Raw genomic sequence first — 17750 nt, 5'->3', positions numbered from 1 at the left:
TCAATGTTTTTCCCCTTCAAATCTTATGTTGAAACTTGATTCCCAATGTCAGAGATGAGGCCTACTGCGAGGTGTATGTATCATAAGGGTGGATCCCTCACAAAAAGACTAATACCTCCCTTTGGGTTTGAGTTCTCACTATATTAGTTCCCTCAAAAGCTGGTTGTTAAAAAAAAGCCTGGAATCTTCCTTCTCTCTTTTGCTTCCTCTCTTCTCATGTGATCTTCACACATCAGTAGGCCTTTCACCTTTTACCATGCATGGAAGCAACTTGAGGCCCTCACCTAAAGCAGATGCCGGTGCCATGCTCATTGTACATCCTGAAGACTCATGTGCCAAATAAACACCTTGTTCTTATTATGTCCCAGCCTCATGCATTCCTTTATAGGAAAACAAAACAGACTGACAGAATACTGGTACTAGGAGTGGGGTTTCACACTGCCAGTGGCTCTATAATTATGGGGTCTAGAGGACAGTGACCCTGCTCTCACAGCTCCACTAGGTACTTCCCTAGTGGAGGCTCTCTGGAGTGGCTCTGCCCTGTGGAGCTTTTCAATGCAACCTTTAAAATCTAGATGGAAGATGCCAAGCATCCACCACTCTTGCATTCTGGGTGCTTGCAAATGTAGCACCACATGGATGCCACTAAATCTTATGGCTTGTATCCTCTGGAGTGGTGGCCTGAGCAGTACCTGGGGTCATCTGCAGATAGATCCAATGTGACCAGGATGCAGGTAGCAGCATCCTGAGGTAGTGCAAGGCAACAGTGCCACAGGCCTGTTTCTTGAAACACTTCTATTCTCCTAGACCTCTGGATCTTTGATGGGAGGCACATCCTCAAAGATTTCTGAAATGCCTTTGGTGGTCTTTTGCTCATTGTCTTGACTAATAGCACCTGGCATCATTTTATCTGTGCTAACTATCTAGCAAGTGGTTTCTTCATAGCACCCTAGGACTCCTTTCCTGAAAACTTTCTTTTCTTCTCTTCCACATGACCACATTGTAAATTTTTTTAAATTTATACACTCTACTTCTCTTTTAAAGTGCCACCTTTAGGTCATTGCTTTGCTGCCCTTTCTTATCATAAGCTGTTATAAGTAATCACACCACTGCTTAAATGTTTTGGTGCTTAAAAATTTCTTCCAGATACCCTGGATCATCACTCTTAAGTTCAGCTTTCCAGAAAACCCTAAGGCACGAACACAATGCAGTGAAGTTCTTTTCTATGGTATACCAAGGGTTACATTTTATTTTCTTTCTTTTGTTTTTGTTTGTTTGTTTGTTTTTGTTTGTTTTTGGGGGGGGTCTTTTTTTTGGGGGGGGTGGAGTTTTGCTCTTATTGCCCAGGTTGGAGTGCAGTGGCACAATCTCGGCTCACTGCAACCTCCGCCTTCTGGTTTCAAGTGATTCTCCTGCCTCAGCCTCCCGAGTAGCTGGGACTATAGGCATGTGCCACCATGCCCAGCTAATTTTTGTATTTTTAGTAGACACGGGGTTTCACCATGTTGGCCAGGATGGTCTCAATCTCTTGACCTCATGATCTGCCCGCCTCGGCCTCCCAAAGTGTTGGGATTACAGGCGTGAGCCACTGTGCCAGGCCAAGGTTTACCTTTTCAACAGTTCCCCAAAAGTTTCTCATTTCCATCTGAGACCTCATCAGCATGACCTTTACTATGTTTCTATAAGCATTTTGTCACAACCACTCAACCAATTTCTAAGATGCTCCAAACTTTGCTAATCTTTTAGTCTTCTTTTGAACATACCAGAATCTTCCAACATCTGCCCATTACCCAGTTCCAAAGCTGCTTATACATTTGCAGGTATCTTTATAGCAACATCTCATTTCTTAGTACCAATATTCTGTTTCTATGTGAGATGGTTTACTTAAAATTTTCTATAAGCCTTCCAGAAAGCATTTATCTTGCGAATTCTAACTCAAAGTAGGAGATACAGTATTTGGTGAAATTCTTTTCCATTTTCAAGATAACAAATGGCACATTTGGATATGCTGTTACAACCCATTTGTTGAATGACCCAAAGGCTGCCAGCTTTGAATGGGTCTTTAACAAAAGACGGCTCCCTGCTATGACTGATATGACTAGACCACAGATGCAATGTTCTTGAAATATCTATGCCAGATTGTGATGCTGAATAATGACTCTCGCATTTTGGTAAAAAATTTACAGCAGATGTCCCTAAAGTTTGAAAGTAAATACTCTTTTGATAGACAGCTTTTGCCTTGCTTCTAAGCTCCAATAAAAATGGAATGCTTAACTTCTAGGAGACAATCATGAACCTGAACTACCTTTATTAACTGGGTATTATCTTATCAAGCCTCACAACTGTGATGTCCTCAGCAGCATAAAAAGTGAATGTACTGTATATGAGACTGAGTATAGGCAGGTGCTAAATTCATAAGGGAGTTTCATAAGCAGGTTTCTCCTGTGAATGTTGTGCCTAAACTTCCACTGCCAACCCAGTCTTGACCCCGAGCTTGAGTTTCATGGGGTTTCCTATGATCAGATAATTGAGAAGAAAACATTTGAGCCAGTTATTCAGGTTTCTCAGCAGGACACAATGGCACTTGAGAGAAGTAGGTTTATGTAGCGGTTCCGCTTATGTGACCATGAAGGGCACACTGATGTTAGAAAATATTAATGGTAACCAGAAATTCCAATAGTTACAGTTGTGATTCATTGATTCCTGGGTAATAGTTTGGTAGATAAACAAGAACTTGGAATGAGTAAGATTGGATGATTGAAGACAAGGTGGTTTGAGAACAAGTTATGTAGTATACTGGGTCTTAAATGTAGGAATATTTTTATACTATGTGAATGTTTTCTAAAAATGTCTCCACTGCAAATGAGGCTTTCAATAATCAAATGGATATAATGATCTGCTCTGTGGATATTAATCTACCTCATTGTACAGCCAACTCAGTGAGTGTTCATTAAGCTTATTAGGAAGGGGTCCATGTTGAAAAGAACAGATGTTATGTATGGACTCAATAGATTTTCCCTCTCCAAGACTGACCTGGCTACTAGTACAGTTGAATGTTCAATTTGCCAGTAGCTGTGTCTGACCTGATCCTTTAATAAGTAACAAACCTTAGGGGATCAGTCAGCCAGCTAGTGGAAGGTTAATTATACTAGACTTTTTTTTTTTTTTTCATAAATGAGATAGCAATTTGTCCTCGCTGGAATAGATACTTTATACGAATTTTGATTTTTTTTTTCTCAGTTTGCTAATCTTCTGACAGTAATACCATCTGCAGGCTTTATTCAATTCCATATGAAGCATCATGATATCACACTCGAAATTTTTATGACCTAGGAATTTATTTTTCAGCAAAGTAAGTAACTAATCTTCTACCTTTAATATGCTTTTTATTTTCATTTTATTGTTTGCAATGCTCAAATTTTATTTTCTTTCTGCAAAGCATCTTTGCTATCTATTCAAGAGATATTTTCTGGAATCAAATATGCTATTTAGTCAAATAAATATACAAATACGATAAAGGCAACAAGCATGTTAAAACATACATTAAATTTCCTAGGTTCATTGAACATTTATCCTTACAAAGGGAATGAAATGTACAATGGAAAGATTGTAGAAAGTCTCAGAAAAATTTTAGCTATCTCCAAATACCAGGGTAGTGCAAATTCCCCAGTGGGATTCTGATGCATAGGCATAAGTCTTCCCAGACATCACAAGAATCTTTTGAACATCATTTCCTTAAGATGTTTTCCATGGTAATGAAATGAACAGAAGTACTGAGAGATCCAGAAGCTATTAAAAATGTGATTTTTTTTATGTAGATGGTATATCATAGACTATTAATATCAGTACATAGTTTCACCATCATTTCCTAAAGAAGCACAAAAGTTAGCAACAATAGTTTAGAATTCTTGTGAACATACATGTAGCTAAATTGTAAACTGCAGGGTACATATGTTAACAGAAATTTTATTAGCAAATACAATGTGTTAACCATAATTTTTAAAAAAGGAATAAAACACTTTTTCTCAATTGCCCATTATTTGTAAAACTCATAAAACAAGTTATATTCTCTTTTCTCTGACTTTCTATGGGGAGTTGGAAAACATGAAAAATCAAAACCATGAAAATTTGTGCCATATGTTGTTAAAATGCGTTCTTTTGATTGCTGAAATAGTTTGGATGTTTTGTCTCCTCCAAATGTCATGTTGAAATGTGACTTCTAACATTGGAGGTGGGGCTTAATGGGAGGTATTTAGGTCATGAGTGTAGGTCCCTCATGAATATCTTGGTGCTGTCCTCGACGTAATCAGTGAGTTTTCAGTCTGAGTTCACACACAATCTAGTTGTTTTAAAGACTGGCACCTCCTTCTCTCTCTCTTGCTCCCTCTCTTTTGCTCCTTCCTTTGCCATGTGACACAATGGCTCCTCTTCGCTTTCCACCATGACCGTAAGGGCCCTGAAACCCTCACCAGAAGCAGATGTCGGCACTATCCTTCATGTACAGCCTGCAGAACTGTGAGCCAGATAAACCTCATTTCTTTATAAATTACCCAGCCTCAGGTCTTTCTTTCTAGCAGCACAAATGGACTAATACAATTGCACAGAACTATTCTTGTTATCGAACTTCCCATAAAAAACTTGTAATTGCTCAATTACTCTTTTATAATGATTTCACACTTCTACAAGTATACATACCATACATGTGCTTTAACTGTGAATTTTCTGTGCTATTTCTAAATCAACCAGATGCATTTGAAGCATATGTTAATTTAAAAAGATTAGCAATATGTATACTACGCATTAAACAACCAAATTGCATTACTTCTCTGTCACTGTTTCTTCATGAAGCCAAACACACAGTTGATTCAATATATTATACACATACAAACGTTTACTTATACAAGTGGCTGTATTATCTAGGCCTGTTTGGGATTGTTTCATTAGTTTGTTATGTTAATAGAATAAAAACAGAACTTTTTTCACTTTATCACTTTAAGCAAAACATGCTCTTAGACTGTTACAGGTTCACTGAATAAATTATTATATTTTTCTTTCCCTAGGACATCCATAGTGCAATAATGAAAGCAGAGCTTCTGAAAGAAGTCACAGCTGGAGGTAGGCTGGTTAGGAGTGGGAAAGGAGTTGCTGGGAGGTCAGAGGGATACCAGAGAAAGTTCCAAAGGTTGATTATAAACTACCAGGATAACTGGCAAATATGTGTCAGATTGGGGTTTCAATATTGGCTCTGACATAATTTACCATCTTGAGGTTGGGGAAATGTTTAATGGTTGAATAACTAGAATGTATCATTACATCAAATGTAACGAATCTCAGTCCACCAACTCTAGCAAGCAAAAAGTGGCACACATTTAAGACAACATATGCCCCAGTTTGTGGAAGAAAAACCACTGGACCCAAATTCTCCATGTTTATGTTAAAGTTGATATATAGTTATATCAGTCTCTTTGATAATAATCTAGTAATCTAAGAACTATTTGAATCTTCTGTCATTAGACTCCAGATCTGTTGACACTTTGGGCCATATAATTCTTTGTTGTGGGGGGCCATCCTCTGCATTGTAGACAGCTTAATAGCATATTTGGTTGACATGCACTGGATGGCGGTAGGACCCCCACTCCTTGCCCTTGTGAAAGCAAAAAGGGTCTCCAAACTTTACCAAGTATCCCCTGGGGGCAAAACTTCTCATTGTTGAAAATCACTGCATTAGACATATTGAGACAATCCTAATCTGATCAATTGTGTGGACACAAACTGTTAGAGGAAGAATAATTATTAACATTTGTGTCTAGTCAACAAATCCGGTCACATAAATTCTATATGTGAATTCATTTTGCTTACTACCAAAGCACAAAGACTTTTCAGATAACTTATAATAATGTTGTACAAGTATAGGGGTTCAGAGTAGCAAGTGAATAATTAAATTTACCTAGAGTATGGAGAAACTGGGTTTGGAATATTCATGACACTAGTTCTATTTCTAATGTTTAGTGACTACCACTGAATAATTTATGTCTTACTATTAGAACACCTGAAGTCATGATACATTTTTTTGTGAAGTTTGCCAACTTTGGACTTTTCAGCATCAAAATTCAACTCTGTATATTTATAGCTAAACTAGGAACCAGGAAACTTAGATGATTTGGTCATGTCCATAAAGTCACTTCACTACAAAACAGGAATTGGTCTGATATTCTGGCAAATACTTTGATCTTATTTCCATGTACAATAGCATTTCTCAAAGATTAGGCAGTGGTAGGGTAATGAGAAGCCATCAACGAAGTATAAACTGATTCCCAATTCAACCCTTTTATTCCTTTTATTTCATTCTTTGGAGCAAGTGGTAATCACTTCCTAATATTTCCTTTTTGTCTTAGGTCTGAAATGGTTACTTGCTTTTAATACATAAAATTGGCATAAAGAACCACTAAATTAGGTATTCATTTTTTAAAAGTGTTGTGTACTACTGGAGTTTATTGAAAACTTCAATTTAGCAATCTACTAAACTGTCCTAATAAATATAATATTTGTTAATGTTGCAAACGCCTAATTATGCCAATTTTTAAATTCTTACAATTTGGAGAAAGAATGCTTTGTTCTCAAGGCATCCTGTTTTTCCCCCTGAATTCAGCAAATGAAATGAACAAAATATTATAGAAAAGGAACAATAAGTGACCCTAACATAGGAAAAGATGTTTAAAACATTAAAGTTATGGGATATATTTTGAATCTGTCAGATTAAAATAGATCAAAACATCTGAAAACACCTCGTGTTGGTAAGGATGTACTCACAATCTTACACAGTGCTAGTGAAAAACTTGAATTGCTATTTCTGAAACGGAAAAGGTTCCCTTGTCCCCCTCCTAGGGCATGCGATGGGGGTGTAGTTCGCTTCTTCAGTGCCCCGCTGCTCAAACCTCTAGGGGAGCATACAGACTGGCAGGGTGTGGGGCTCCAACCTCATGGTTGTGTCTAGGGGTGAATGTTTAGGCCTCCTGAAGCCCCAGTGGGCGTGTGTTACAGGGCGTTCTCTTAGTTTGCAGTCTATAGGCAGCTTGTGTTAATCAGCTCAATTAGATTCTTTACCTTGTTGCAAGTATAGAGGGCTTTCTGTATCCTGGGATTTCTTCGCTGTGCTCTTTTGCCAGTGCTCCTCTCCATGACCAGCCACTTGCATCTTCTTCGCGGATGTATTCCTCACAAAGTCCAACCACTTCTGCGTGTGTGCCTGCTAGGGCCTCGAGTTTTTATAGGCACAGGATGGAGGCATGGCGGGCCAAGGTGGTCTTAGGAAATGCAATATTTCGGTGGAAGGCAGAAGTGCCAGTCCTCAGCTAGGTCCATGGGGGTGGAGCCCTAGCCAGTGACCACGCCCTCCTCTACCCAGCACTTCCCTTCCCCGCTTTCGTATCATTTAAAGGGACCACGCTCTTCCCTTCCCAGCAATCCTGTGTTACTTCTATGGAGGAGAGTTTGGCAAAAATTTCAAACGCATATAACATTTGTCCCAGAAATTTGACTTCTAGCACTTTATCTTACAAATATATTCACATAGGAGAAAATGATATAGATACAAAAATATTCACTGAAGTATTGCAGGCAACATCAAGGATTGGAAATGTCCTAATATTCACCAATAGATAACGGGAAAATAAATTAGGATTCTTTCAAACCCATTATAAAAGAATGAGGCAGAACTTTATGTGATAACTAAGAATAATCTCCAAAAAGGTTGCTAAATACAAAGAATTTATTATTACAAGTCATGCTGCCATTTATTATTACTAAAGGTATAAATATAAATACATGGTCTATGCTTATATGCATTGAATATCTCTAGACATCACACAGATAAATAAAATGAAATGAAAACTGAAAGATGATACAGGCTTGGGCAGAGAAGTTGGAGAAATATGGAGAGCAGAATTCTACTTTTCATGATATCCTTTTTGTACCATTTGAATTCGAGATAAATAAAATGAAATGAAAACTGAAAGATGATACAGGCTTGGGCAGAGAAGGCTGGGGATATATGGAGAGCAGAATTCTACTCTTCATGATATCCTTTTTGTACCATTTGAATTCGAGCTATGCATTTAAAAGTATATTAATAATCCTCCCAAAACTGTAGCCCCATTTCCAGACTCTTCCGATCCTTCAATGATACATGAAGTTTCTACTCTCTGGGAAATTCTTGGATCCCAGTAACGGAAAGCTGGCCAATATTGCAAAAACAACAGCTAATCCAGACTTCCCTTATCCTACGGAGTTCAACAAATACTTGATGTCACTACTCTTCCCTTTGCTTGCTAACAACTGAAGGGATATTTTACAAAAGCAAACTAGAAGGCTAATGAGTGTCAACCTCAGTTGCACAGGGACTATAAAACTGACTGGACTGGTAAATACAAAGATAATGAATTATTTGATGTCTCTTAAGTCTAGGCTTTGCCCAGAACCAAGCTCTAGTTTTGTATTCTTAGTTGTTCCTTAAAGGCTAAATGACTGTGTAGAATAAATAGAACAGGGGAAGCTGAAAACAACCTGATGCTCTCCAGACTGGGAATTATCAATGACACACAGAATTTCTTTCTACCAAGTATAAAGCACTTGTCATTTAACAAGAAGAAATTGGTGTGTTAATGCAACCCCCATTTTCTGGAATGGAGAGAACAAGTTACATATTAAGAGAGAGATGTAGTGCCTTAGGAGTCACTAAGAGTTACGGCTGCCCATGCTTTGAATGTAGACCCTTCTCTGGGCCACAGTGAAATATAAAGATCATTCATTATTAGCCCCTGTAAAAGTACTTGTGATGATCCTGATTTTGAATGACAGAAGATATCCAGCCAGTTGCGACAGATACCAGAATGTCAAGCATTTCCTTTTGTTGTTGTTTTGCTTGTTTTTTAAGGAATTCTTCCTAGAAGCCAGAAATATAATATCATAGTCTCATATGTTCTAGACATCACTGATGGGAGATTATTTGCTTAAAATGTATATTCAAGCCCATCCTCTGTCAAACTTCTCACCATCTCCAATATTCTGTTTATTCTCAGCCTGTCCATAATACAGGCTGTATTTCTGCTCTTCCTCTCAAAATACTGTATCATTAAGTTCCTACTATTCTTGGAACTCTCATTTCCATCCAATAATCCTCATCACTTCCTATGTTATTTTCCACTGTGATTTGCCCCTCAAAGCCATGTATATGCTAGATCTATGATAGACAAATTTCCACATGTCTGCTCTGAAATTTTTCTCAACATCTATCATCATCTTGAACTTCAAAAAATTTGAATATTTTTCAAAAATTCACTATTTCAACCCCTTCTCTTACTGTTGCTCAAGAGAGTCTCAAGTTTTTGCATGGGGTCTAATTCCCTGAGAGATAAGAAAGCACATTATTTTTGTCCCCGTAAATCCTCCAGATAAGAAATCTATCTAATTGCACAGAGACGCTAGAGAAAGGCACAGAAAAATGTTGATCTCATCTATTTTTTATCTCCATCTGGGCTCTCTCTGTTGCTAAACAAACGTTTTACATACCACCTACTTATTCTTTTTTTTTTTTTTTTTTTTTTTTTTTTTTTTTTTTTTTTTTTTTTTGAGGCGGAGTCTCGCTCTGTCGCCCGGACTGGAGTGCAGTGGCCGGATCTCAGCTCACTGCAAACTCTGCCTCCCGGGTTTATGCCATTCTCCTGCCTCAGCCTCCGGAGTAGCTGGGACTACAGGCGCCCGCCACCTCGCCCGGCTAGTTTTTTTGTATTTTTTTAGTAGAGACGGGGTTTCACCGTGTTAGCCAGGATGGTCTCGATCTCCTGACCTCGTGATCCACCCGTCTCGGCCTCCCAAAGTGCTGGGATTACAGGCTTGAGCCACCGCGCCCGGCCCACCTACTTATTCTTAATTCTCTACTGTGTCTCTTATACACTTTCTTTTCTCTTCAATCCACTCATATTTTGTTATCTTCTTAAACTCAATAAATGATCTCATTTTATTCTTTCTACAAGACTGTTTATCCAGCGATATGACACTAAATGTTTATTTCAATAATCAAACCATGAGATATACATTTTTTAAAAACTCAGATAACGAATTTCTCAGCAAAATACATGGTATTGAAACCAGTTTATTAAAACATCTTTAACAGTCGGCACAGGTCCTAGAATAGAGTATGTTACTGGTAGAAGAGATCTGAGTTACCCTGAGTTACTGGCAGTGCGTCCATATGAATCCATAGCAACTCCAGTCCTTACCTCCTCAGAAGAAAGGCTTTGACTAAAGAGCATAAAGCAGAAAAAGAGACCCAGGTGAGTTCCAGAGCAGGAGTGGAAGTTTTTTTTTTAAAGAATTTAGAACAGGAAAGAAAGGGAGGTATGCTTGGAAGAGAGAAAAGGGAAGAGAAGAGCCTTTAACCTTGATCCTAGGAATTTATAAGTTCACCTCTTTCCCATGATTCTTCCCTTAGTGTGGGCTTCCTGAATGTGCAGTGTCGTCCTTACCCTAGGGAATTGAGCATGCCCAGTGCATTTAGGGAGTTACATGCATGCCCATCTAAGTCTTTATTCCTTTTTCCGGTGGATGTACCCAGATCATACTTCCTTATTTTTGTCTCTTAATTTGCATACCCAGGAAGTTGCTTCTCCCTGGGGTCTGCATTCAGTTAACATTTTGATGTTAATAGGTGTGGACTATCAGGAATTGACCTCTCCCTGGCGCTGCCAAATTATCATTCTTAGAGAGCCAGTGAAATAATTGTTGAATCATAAGAAAACCAATAAGTGTTTTAGTCTTCAATTTGCTAATTCATTTTCAAAAATATAGTCAGCTTTGTAGTTCCTGGGATATTAGGATTCTGTACATCTTCAAGAGAAAAGAAAATGGGCAAAGAACCAGTTTTCATGGAGGTCTTCTTAGAAAATATTAAGTTTCAGGCCACTGCTGGAACAAGCAGCTATATCCCAATGCATCACATCATATTCATCTCCATCCCCAGATAGATATGTATTATATCATTGCTTGCTCATAACCATGATTCATCAATAAAATAAGTTATTATGTTGAGTGTGATGTTGTTTACCATGGGACAAGTTAGGATAGGTATCCAACATTCACACATATTCTCTACCTTAATACTTAAGAAATTCATCCTCATTTCTCCAGAAAAAAAATTATTTTTTCAGTTAGATTAAAAAATTTAAAATTGTATTCGCTGAATGAGGCTAATTCTCCAAAAATAAAGCAAGTGAACTACTAAATGAAAGAGTCAACAAAGAGAATGGCCATCTGTTGATATCATGTGCGGTTGGCTTTGCCTTGAGAGTTGCAAAAGAACTGGGTGTGCCTCACTGAAGTTTGCCAGGCTCACTTAGATGTTTGGGTCTACAAATGTATGACTATCTTCATAGCAAAATCATATGTTAAGAAAAGTGCAGCAACAACACTATTAAATTTTGTTATTGCAAATAAAGATTTTTATTAGTGTTAATGGTAGCTAAAATGTGTAAATGTTGTTTTGCATATAAATATTTAACAACTGTTTTGAATTATCGATTAAGTGGTAGGTGGTAAAGGTGCCATAGTCAACAAGACAAATAAAATTCCTGCTTTCATTCTAGTTTGGGAACTCAACTAATCTTCAAATAGATAACAACAAGCATTTGTCAGCTAATAAAAGATACTATGGGAAAAAAAGCCAAGAGTTAGAATGTGTGTATTAGTATAATTTGTATTTTGGAGCCCAGACGTATTGTAATTAGAATTTCCCAAAAGAGATCTGCCTTTGCTCTCTTTTAATATTATTTTTCTATTTCATTTTAAGCTTATTTCATCCACTTAAAACAGTTAAAATGCCAACGTTACATGTTTCAAAGTACAGAAATTAGGAAATTGCAGACATTATGCCAGCAAAATACTAAAATCCAATGTAAATTGGAAATTATCTAAGCTATGCTCTCTCTTAAACTTTGCACTTTCACCCCAGGCTAGATTCAAATCATCATTAATTACATTCTGTCAACTTTTGAGTCAGGTCACGTAGTCTTTATTTTGCAAGCCAGGATGCTATTTTGTGATGCTGCACAGTGCTTACTGCTTGCTACCTTCTACCCTGAAGGGAACTGCAGTTTCAGGAATGGGTTGACATATCAATTAGTTTGTAATCAGTGTATAACATCCTTTGAGCATTTGAGGCCAGATTCTACTGTTATTTAGAAAGTCAATAGAAAGTCCTTCTGGAATATGGTCTATAGGACACAGAACAAGATGAGAAACTAGAACTTATTGTAACCTGGAAAATGACTATTGTCTCCAAGCCAGATCTTCCTGACTAGTTATTTTCCCAGAGGAAAGGATCCTCATTGCTTCCTGTGGGCAAGTCTGTAAGCAGAAGCACTAGTCCTGGCCGATCCCACCAAGGGAAGACCATGCCATCCCTGCTTGCACATGTGCGGCAAGTATATTCTGGCCCGACAATTGCCAAGCAAGCAGAAGATAAGCCTGGAAAGGATCTTACGTTCATCTAATTTAGCTTCTGTAATACAACATTTTGTGTGCTGACTTGACCCAGCTTTGAGGCCCTGGCTAGAGGCCAGTCGTTACCTTTCTTGAGTAGCCAATTAAGTTCACATCTCAACCACTTCCCTTATCTGACTCTCACACTCCAGGCTACTGTGCACCTGCCCTAATTGCCCCACGGCCAGGCACCAGATAACAAGAGGCAAACCTTACAACCAGAACCAGCTGATATTATGCAAATTAGCCAATACTGAACTTATTTACCCTGTGTCACCCTTTTCTTCTTGCAGAAACCACAAAAAAAGGTGCTTGTTCACAGCATCCCATTCTTCCCCTGCCTCGTGCTTCCCTCATTCCCAGTGTGGCAGGGCTGTGTTTTTCCCAGGGAAATGTGAATAACAAAACTATGAAACTCTTTCTGGCTTCTCTCTTTTGATGTGCATCTGGCCTCACCATACCTCACTCAGGGTAACATGGTTAACACTACCTCTTCATCTTCTCAAAGAGAAAAGGAATATACAGACAAGACAGGTGAATTGCCTAAGGTCTCATAGGTAGTTCTTGGCACAGGTGGATCCAGAACTCAGATTTCTAATTAAAACCTCCTCATTTACTGTTCTTTTCTTTAAGTTTCACATGAAAAGTAGTGGTCACCAGAGAATAAAAACATAATAAAATAATTATAATATACCTAATTTACTGAGCAACTACTGGAACTTTTTTTTTATTGTGTTTGCCACTGTATATACACAATAATTCTCCAAGGTGTATATTATAAAACTTTTTTGTACTTTAGAAACTGAGACAGAGAGGGGAATCAGCTTTTGATCATCATGCCATTTTCTACTTCATCATATAAAAAGCAATTCACAGAGTCACAGTTCAAATACCAAAGTTTCCAAATCAGTACAACAGCCATCAACTTCCTCAAATGATACGAAGCCCATTGTTAAAAAATAAAAATAAAAGTATGGGCTACAGTTCAGATATATTTAAAGGCCAACCACTCATAACCATGTAATCAAAATTTGACTTGTCCTGATTTCCCCCAAACGCTAGCTCTAATCATAAATGAAACAGAAAATGTAAGCTTTATATCCTTGTCAGCATGATTCAGTGAAATTAAACCAATCAGCTATAGACAGATCAGCTTAAACAGCTCTACTTGCCCTAAAAAAGAATATTAATGTGTAACAGCCAATCACAGAAAAGGTCAAAATACCTCCTCTTTCTTGCTTTATAAATTGTGCTGTAACTGCTCTGAGCAGGGCTTCTTATCACTTTTGGTTTGAGATCTCCTGGTTCGTGAACCAAGAGTATGCACAAGAAACTTTTAAAATTTTTCTACCTCGCTCTGAGTATATTTTTGACATCATAAAAATCAAAGATTCTTCTTTGTTCACTGGAGAAAGAGGAAAAATCAAATACAGAGAAAATAAATGATATAATACTTTGAACTGTTTAATTTTAATGGATCCACAGAGGAAAACCAGTATAATTTTACATGAAAATATGTGCTATCTATTCCTCCCTCTTTTCCTTTATTTATATGTATCTTAGACCTCTTTTTTCTTATATTTATTGATTTTTTCTGATATGCCAGGCATTGTTCCAAGTACTTTATTTGTAATCCTCACAATAACCCAATGATGTATTATAATTATCCCCATTTTACAGATGAGGAAATGGAGGGACTCAGCTACTAAGCCAAGGAGTGTGACTCCAGAGCCTACTCTCTGAACCACTATACTTGTCCTTTTATGTTACGCATGCTCAGAAATCTGATGTACCTGGCATTTTATCCAGTGAAGATATCCAACTAAAAAGTTCAGGGAAGACTAGAGATTACAAATAATTTCACCACAGTTGTCCAAAATTGTCTCTATAATATCCCCAAAGTATGTTTCTGCTTTCTGAAAGTCAGAATGGAGAGAAAGCTCTTACTGAACTGTTATTTGAATCTGAGCTATGGATAAAGTGGAAACCGAAGGATTCTCTTAAGCACCAAATTCCCTAGTTATCTGAGGAAGGTGGAGATGGACTTTGGAAGAAAACATTTTCTCTGCTGTGACACTGGAAAGTCTATCGCTCATTTCAAAGCGGAGAGTAAAGTCGTGCTCGATATTGGTGCAGACTGGATTGTAGCAGATTTGTGGGTAGGGGTTTTTCATTGGGAATGTAATGAATCTTTAGGGAGGAAAGTGGAAAGACAGCTGTCTTTGGAGTCAGGAGCCAGTTTCTCTTGTGCCTACTTATTTGGGCTGTGGTTTTCTCCTCTGAGTTTTTAAATTGTTAAGATTTATAGAGGATGCTGGACAACTGAAATATAAAGAACCGAATAGAGGACCTAATGGCTATGGGAAGTATCTTTTTGGCCTAGAGGAGATATGGAATTGTGACAGAAAGAAAAACAAGGTGATAAACACCAAGGAGAGACGAATACATTCTCAGGCAGCATCAAAGAGGCTTTCCATGTACAATTGCTTTGACCCAGCTGCATGCAAAGCCCAAGCTGTTAAGTGTGGAGCTTCTCAGGAAGCAAACATGCCTCTAACTGCTCTTGTTTTCCTCCTCTATCAGCTTTTGCAAGACTTGAGGCTAACTGGACAATTTAATAGCCAATAAGAGTTCTCTTAACAAAAAAAGAAGTAAAGAGTTTTCTACAAAAATATTATAGCTCTCCCTACATTCAGATTTTCTCTAGGGTAGGAGTCAACAAACTACATCCCAGAGACCAAACCAGTTCTCTTCCTGATTTGGTAAATAAAACGTTTTATCAGAACACAGTCACACCTATTCGTTTACCAATGGCTCATTTCAACAACAGCAGAGTTGTGAAGGTCAGACAGAAACCGTATGAGCCACAGAGCAAAAGTACTTACTGTGGAGACCTGTTTAGAGTAAGTTTGCTCACTCCTGCTTTAGGAGATCTTAAAGGTAACTCTGGCTCAAGGGATTCCTGTATTACTTATCCTCCTAAACTGCAGAGGTACCAACATGGTCAGTGGCATCTTCTCAATACTTACTCACTCATAGTCCAAGGGTATTCTCAAGATCAAACATGTCTCAGGGGAATATACATTCTTTCCACTACATCAGGCTTCTAACAACTGTATCACCTGATTATCCTTCTTTCTGCAGTTTGCTACACAGTGCTCACATCTCTGATATTACCTCACTTCTGACAAGAGATGCAGGGATGTGATTTATAGCAAAGCAAACAATCATAAAAAATACTCCAAATGAGCCTCAGTGTAGCTCAAATATTTATGCAAACTTTCATGATAACTCATGTTAACCAGTTTGGTGAAATATTATTAGATGGAAAGTAATCTACTTTTCCTTCACTCAACAAGAGTTTTGTTACAAAATTATATAACATGCCTTAATTAGCAGAAATTATTCTATAACAATATAGCAAACTTTAAGTAGGTAGACTAAACTTAGACATTAAAAATTTCTAGGGAACCATCATTAGGAACCCCATACATGGTATCCACAGCTGTTGACTGATACTCTATTCCCTTTCCTTAGAATAAAGTCACTTCTTGCTGCTTGCACCTTCTGTTTCCCAGGAGTCTTCCTCAGACACAAGATCTTACAAGATACTAGGAGCTCTTTCAATTCTTCCTTAAACAAATATTCATTACTCCTCTGCTCTTCAAACAAGGCTCTCAACTTATTTCCTCCCCTTATTTCTGTCTTTGCTAAGATTTCACTAGGAAGCAACTGGCCTAGTTTTCTATGTTGCCTGTCCAGTCTCCTCCTCACAGGTGGGCTTTTAAACCCCAGGAAAAGGAGTACTCCATGAATTCACCATCAGATCCTTGGTGAAATGCACGAAATCCCTTTTATTGTATATGGTTACACTCTTGTCTTTTCTATCTCTTTGTTTAACCTTTTATCTTCTCTAGAATGCTGTGCCATCATCAAGTTCTGGGTTACCACCCCATTGGTTAGATAATTTCATTGCTCAAAATAAGAAGATAAGCTTTTATTTTAATGGAATGGAATGCAATATATCTAAAAAGAGCAGATACAAAAATACCAGAGTGTCCCACTTATTAGAGTACACACAGTTTTAGATATCATTGCATGTGTATTATACTGTGTGTTTTATACATACACACACACGTATATAATGGCTATAATGTAAAATAATATTTTTGTTGGCTAACATAAATATATTTAGAAGCTACTGTTCAGGTGCCTTTCCTCCTGTCCCTACCTTATTTTTAAAAGTTCTTCCTTCAGTTCATCATTACATTAGGAGTTACATTAGATGAGTCAGGCTTTAAGACTCCAGATAATATTTGAGAGCCAAAAGTCACCCTTGAAGACTACTTTGTTATTTTAATTGTTCCTTTAGATCAATTTAGTTGAACAACTGTTATATCTGTTTTTGGCCTAAACACAGGAGGAAATTTTTACAATGTAAAATAAAATGCCACCGAAGTGTTAGAAATTTAATTACTAATTAATGTCTTTATATTTATAAATTAATCATGTAATGGTTACCTCAATATAACTCTGAAATGAACATTGATATAACATTTATAACTCTCTTATTCATAATGCACAGGCTTAATTAGGTCGTTGTTTTTAAGCAACTAAGTAAATTATTCTTTGAAACTGAAGTAATATATTTGAGAAGGAAGTTTAAACAAATAATATTTTCAAAGAATTGAAAACAGCATTATTTCCACTGATGTAGAAATCCACAGTCTCTCTCAACTATTGCAGATAATGACAATGACAATCCAGTCAAATGAACTTAATTACATTTCGATACTATAGTAATTTGTGGTTCATGAGACAATGCACAGCTAAGACTCTGGCTTTTATGAACACCTTTTATCATTTGCTCCTAAAACTCCAATTAACTGTATTTTTAAAAAAATATGTCAATAACATAATGAGTTTTCTATCACTGAAAAAATCCTTTGTTTTCTTTTTCAAATAGATCACAGTACAATCCTGACTTTTATCTTCACATTTTCAAGACCCACATTTGTCATTCATCAGTGACATTACTGAATCTTGTTCTCTTTGTTTGATTGCAACTTGAATTAGATGATTTCTGGGGACCCTTTCAATTTTTAAAATTCTTACTCTAACACATAAGACACTATGACCTGAATCTGCCTGTCTCTGTAAACTCCCCAATGCCACTCCTACCTGGGTCATGAGGCCCCAGTCATGGGTTGGCCAAC

This window comes from Piliocolobus tephrosceles, chromosome 5, assembly GCF_002776525.5.
Source record: "Piliocolobus tephrosceles isolate RC106 chromosome 5, ASM277652v3, whole genome shotgun sequence".
NCBI classification, from domain to species: domain Eukaryota; kingdom Metazoa; phylum Chordata; class Mammalia; order Primates; family Cercopithecidae; genus Piliocolobus; species Piliocolobus tephrosceles.
This window is presented reverse-complemented; position numbering follows the sequence as displayed.